Here is a 6,000-nt window from a genome sequence, read left to right as displayed (position 1 = left end):
GGACTGTCACACACTTTTTAATGTATACATTTGATTTTTCCATGGTCAAGAGTTAAACAAATGTTTCAGAATATGTGTCATCTGTTGGTTGAGACTCTGACAGCTTGAACCCATTGGTGTAACCCTTTCATTGGTTTAACTTCATGCTGGCGTTGTGGTAATTAGCAGTCCGCAATTCTAGATTTGCCAGCTCCTTCATCTCTAGTAGCTCTGGGAAATCCACCAGTTTCTTCTTAGGTGCATTTCTTCTTCCAAAACTTGAAATGCATCCCCATTATTGATTTTATCCAAACCACTCCTGGATGCTGTCAACTAGATTCAACTACAGGAAGAGAATTTGAATTTCACCAAAACTGAACCAAATCACAAGGGTCATTCAGCACTCTTTGTAAAAGTATTTCTTTGATGACCTTCAGAAGGTATTCCACAGTTAATCTGAAACACAGGCTAAAATGTCAAAAGTTTGCAACATGTCTTAATTATTTGGAAAATGAAAATATTTTGCAAAGATAAACTAAAGTTTCTTAGATTATATATTTGATTTGAATTTTATTTATGGTAATAAACTTTTTGACATGTTTTCATTGTTCACTGTGTCACAATAATTCTGTCTGTAACAACAATATACACCACCACGATTTTGAAAGATTAAACAGAGAATGGTCTACAACACATTTGGATTTGTATAAATGGAAGTGCTATGTAAATATCCCACAAAAGAAACATGGCATTTGTTTTGGCAGAACTTGATGTATAAAATAAAATCTAATTGACTAAGATGAGAATTTTTTACAAGACCTTCAGTTTATAAGCTATGTTTCTAGTCTTGGTATACTCTCTGTTCTAGAACTATAAAATAAAAAGGACATTTTTCTCTGGGCAAGAGTAAAATAAAATTAGCTATGTTAGGTTTGTGTACAAATACAGACCCCTGCTGATATGTGAAAGAATTGGGAACAGATGTAGTTCCATGGGGGCTTTGGTAATACTAGAACTCATCGTGACCCCAGGATCAAAAAGTGACAAGAACTTCAAAAGCAACATTATAGTGTGATATACAGTAGGTGTTTCCTTTCATTTGAGATGGGTAGGATCTACGATTCTCTCCAGAAAAGGCAGGAAAGGCTGAGAACACATTGATTGAAAGTGCTAAAATATTTCTACATCATCACTTCAAATCAGCATGATGTGCTCTTTGTATGAAGGTCTCTGCAAACACAGGATGCAATTAAAGTGTTGCTCAAATCACATAAAAGGCTATTTTAAAAAATATCATTTGCAAACCTTGTGAATAGTATAAGAATTTGTGTAAGACACCACAGTTGGGAAAGATAGATACTTTATTGCTCCCGTTAGGGAAATTGCAGTGCGACAGCAGCTTAACACAGCAACAGTGTAATGAATGATACAATAATAATAATACAATACATACAATACAATCAGTACAGTGAGAAGGCCACTAAGAAGAGTTGTACTGCAAAATATAAATATAAATATAAATGTATTGCACAAGTCCCTGGCATATATTGCACAAAAACGGTTGTAAACAGGAAAAAGAAAAAGAACAGATGTATCAGTTTACTGTTCAGTCCAGAAACAGGTCACTGTCAATGTTGCCTTTGCCCAGATGCAGGATGGATGCGTTGTATAGTCTTATGGCAGAAGGCAAGAATGACCTCCTGTAGCTCTCCCTGTCGCACCGTGGATGGATCAGTCTATTGCTGAACGTGCTCTTCATTTCTACAAGCATGTCATAGAGGGGATGGGAGACATTGTCCATGATGGCCTCTAGTTTGGACACCATTCTCCTTTCAGCCACTACCTCCAGGGGGTCCAGGCATTAACAATCTAGAACTGTAAACAACAAAACTGATTTTTAAAACATCGAAATCATTTTTTTTATGTTATTCCCATTCTGTTGAATGTTGAGACTGGGCCTAGCAGTTTAATTAATTTTGTCTAAATTACAGTATCTATATTTGTCTAATACATTAGACGGCATGTCCAAAAAAGTCAGTTTCCTCACCATTTACAAGTGAATACATGTTTCAGACTATTACCATTATATTAACTTATTTTAAAATAGGGATGAATAACTATCCCAAGATATATACAGTACTGATCACATTACAATGATGATACAGTAGTCCTAGAAAATAGAAATATGGAACACAGAACTCAGTTAAGGTGTCTGAAAACCTGATGTCTCATTGAAGCTTTTAGTTGAGCTTCATGCAAGCAGGAAGCCATCTGTGTAATATTCTGTCAGTTTTGAGCTGATATTAAAAGCAGTCAATGTCCCTTAAGAAGACGAACAAACCTAAATTAAGAAAATTAGGAAACACAAATTTCTATTTTTTTTTAAATAATAGTACTTTACAATAGTTACATTTGAACTTGTGGAGATTTTATGTCTGACTTTAAGTTTTGAAAGACAACTTAAACACAATATATGGATGCTTTAAATAGGAATAAAAAAGTTTTATTTCATTTTGTTAGTTAGTTTTCTTGCAGGGCAGTATGGTAGCACAGTAGTTTGCATTGCTGCCTTGCTGCACTGGGTTCCAATCCAGACCTGTGATGGTACAGTAGCTGCATGGAGTTTGTGTGTTCTCCCTGTGTTTGCATGAGTTTCCTCTGGGTGTTCCAGTTTCCTCCCACAGTCTAAAAACACACTGTTAGATTAAATGGCTTCTGGGAAAACTGGCTCTAGTGCAAGAGTTTATGTATCTGTTTGCTCTGTGATAAAGACTAATATCTGTCCAGGGTGTACCCTGCATTGCATTGGTAGCTTTCTGGGATAGCCTCTGGCTCCCCTGCAACCCTGAAGTGGTTAGAAAATGGATTATATTTTCTTTCAATCATGTCTTAATATATTTCCAAAACAACAGGTGCTGAATGGCATCTACCTTCAATCTTTTTCTTGAGTTTAAGATATTTGTTATATTTGTTTCTGACTGTCAAATTCAAAAACCTATATTTCATTAATAAACAAATTATGGGAGTATTCAGACCTGATGTATTGGCTAGCAACCACACAACTACTGTACCTTCAATCATGTAATATTCAGAGTTTTGTATCACATTTACAATGGAAATTAAACACTTCATAATTTGAAGTGAAAAAAAAAACAAAACATATTTTTATGGAGGAATGTTCTCAGTGTTTTAACTGGCATATAATCACAATAGTTAAATTACATACTGGGGATCACCAGAGATTTCAGACATGTTTGTGGTCTGGCTTTTTTACTTACTAAAGGTGAAGTCAATTGTCTGTGGTGATTCCCCCATTTTGCATATAAGTCCTTAAACCAAATGAATGAATGTTGGTATTTTTAAAATATTTGGTATTTCAGCACATTATAAATCTGAATGTGGAAACATTATTAATAAAGATCAATGGTATAGGAATTGACATAGAAGTCAAATCTGAAGCCAGCAGCCATGTCACCCTGCAACTTACAATTGGCAGCCCACTGAAGCTAAGCAGGTGTGAGCCTGGTCAAAACCTGGCCCAGTACCTCCTGGGAAAAACTAAGGTTGCTGCTGGAAGAGGTGTTAGTGAGGCCAGCAGGGGGCGCTCACCCTGCGGTCCATGTGGGTCCTAATGCCCCAGTATAGTGACGGGGACACTATACCATAAACAAGTGCCGTCTTTTGGATGAGACGTAAAACCGAGGTCCTGACTCTCTGTGGTCATTAAAAATCCCAGGGTGTTTCTCAAAAAGAGTAGGGGTGTAACTGGCCAAATTTCCCATGCCTCCTAATAATCCCCCTCTATGAATTGGCTACATTACTTTGTTCTCCTCCCCCTTCACCCCTCCCCACTCCGACGGCACAAGCGACGCTCTGGTTGGAGTATTCTTGGTCGCAATTAATGGCAATGTCAGCTCAAAGATTTGGTTCAAACCATTAAATGGAGATGGACGTGCCGACAAGCGGACCCTGCTGATGTGGGATTAACGCTAGGATGAGAGAGAGATAGAAGTCAAATCTGAATTTACAAAAGAAAACTGTTTTTTTAGAGGAGAAATCAGAATATAGCATGTAGTCTCTAAAAAGTTGCAATGTGAGAATTGCATAGTAATTCCTTACATGTACAGTATATAGTGCTATTCTAGAAACTTCACTCAAAGTGCTTTTCAGGTAATGGGGACTCTCCTCCACCATGCATCAGTCAAGAGGAGCAAAGTGATACAGCCAATTTATAACAAAATAAAATATATTTTTAAATAATATATTTTTACATTGTAAAATCATGCAGTTATACCATTCCAGTATTTTAATTTTATATCTTGTCATTTTATTACAAATTGCATAAATCTAACAATTCTAATTTCCTAGACATGACATACATTTAATATGCGTGTACAAACACTGAACATTTTATTACTTAGTATATTTTTTATAATATTTTATTTTATAATTAATTTTTATAATATCAATGACAAAAGCATTTGAGCGACCAGCCACCCAGGTTTATTTTTTTAAATATCTGGGATATATTGTAAATATGAGGTACCTTCAAATTCACCTACAGTGTATGGCATATTTCTGTTCATAGCATTCAAAAAATCTGCTGTGGAATTTAATGTCTCTGGCCATTAGAAATCGCACTGAGTGGGAGTCTGAACTCACAGAGCCTTGTCCTGCCTCACAGCCTGCAGTAAGATTCTCTCAAGACATGCTGTGTTTGGATGTCAATTAACAGAGCAAGTCAGAATCCGGATAGTTCTGGTTTTTTGAGTGAGGGTCCTTTTTGTTGTGGACAGCTTGCTTGATTGCCTTTATTAGCTTTGGCAGGGTGACCTGTGTACACAGCGCAAGTTTACAGTCCTGAATCATATCCCCACAGCAACTTAGAAGTCCATGAGGAATTCTTGAGTAAAGCTTCATGTTCTTGATGGAACACTGGTACTTGATACAGCATGTTTTATTTATCTTTAGAAGATGTCTTTTTGCAGTTACAAAACCCTTCACCATTAGTATACCATTCATTTGTAAAGGAACATTTTCCAGCTACTGTGAGCCATCTAGTTTTCTTTACTAGGTTTTCATAATCTCACATCGTTTCAATGAATATATACATGTTTTGTTATTTTTAACTTAAAAGAGGGTGAAAGAGAAATGTTCATTTGAGCAAATAATCTTAGGGTTATGTTTTGTTTTTTGAGTTAGTTGTACTTTACAATATCAGTCTCAGCTTTTCATATACCTGTATATGAAAACACGTGCAGATGGTTACATTTTGGATAACATTTATCCATTCTTATAGAAGGAAAGCCCAAAAGCACATATCAGAAAATTACTGAGCCAGATACCTCTTCAGTATGTTTTGACAATGCTAAATCATCTTGTGATCTGAAATATCTGTAAATAAAACCTAACATTTTTCCCTGCTGTGTACACAAGTCATCCACGTTGAATTGGACTCCCAAATATTAAATAAATAAATATATATACAGTATTTAATATATCTACTATGCGAGCATGTGTTAAAGGAGAAATTGTGATAACTCAGATCAAGATTCGAATGAGTTAAGGCTTCTGGACATCCCAGGCTAATCTAAACTCTGTTTTATGTCTTGTTTCAAGGTAGTCGGTGCCATGCCAAAATAGTTGCTCTTGGATTATGTTCAAGTTATTCTAAACATGATTTGTTACATTTTCTGCAAACCTATCTAAATAAGAACTGTTATTTCTGTGATGTTCCATTGGAGTTCCCAATAAGTTTATTATAGTTTCCAGTATTAGAGGATAAAAAACTTCTCACATCATGGCATTTATGTGCTGTTCAGGTGTTATTGCTTCAATATTCCACTGAAGGTTAAACAGATTCATCGTGTTTATTTTAAAGAATTATCCAGGATTTGCAGTTTGCAGTTTGACTTAGCAATAAACTGGTCTATCACGAAAGAACTATTATGTCCACACATAAACATATATACACATAAATGTGTTCAACCCTGCATGAACTATATGAAACTTTAATATAAA

The sequence above is a fragment of the Atractosteus spatula genome, chromosome 3, assembly GCF_055471065.1.
Source record: "Atractosteus spatula isolate fAtrSpa1 chromosome 3, fAtrSpa1.hap1, whole genome shotgun sequence".
Taxonomy (NCBI): domain Eukaryota; kingdom Metazoa; phylum Chordata; class Actinopteri; order Semionotiformes; family Lepisosteidae; genus Atractosteus; species Atractosteus spatula.
This window is presented reverse-complemented; position numbering follows the sequence as displayed.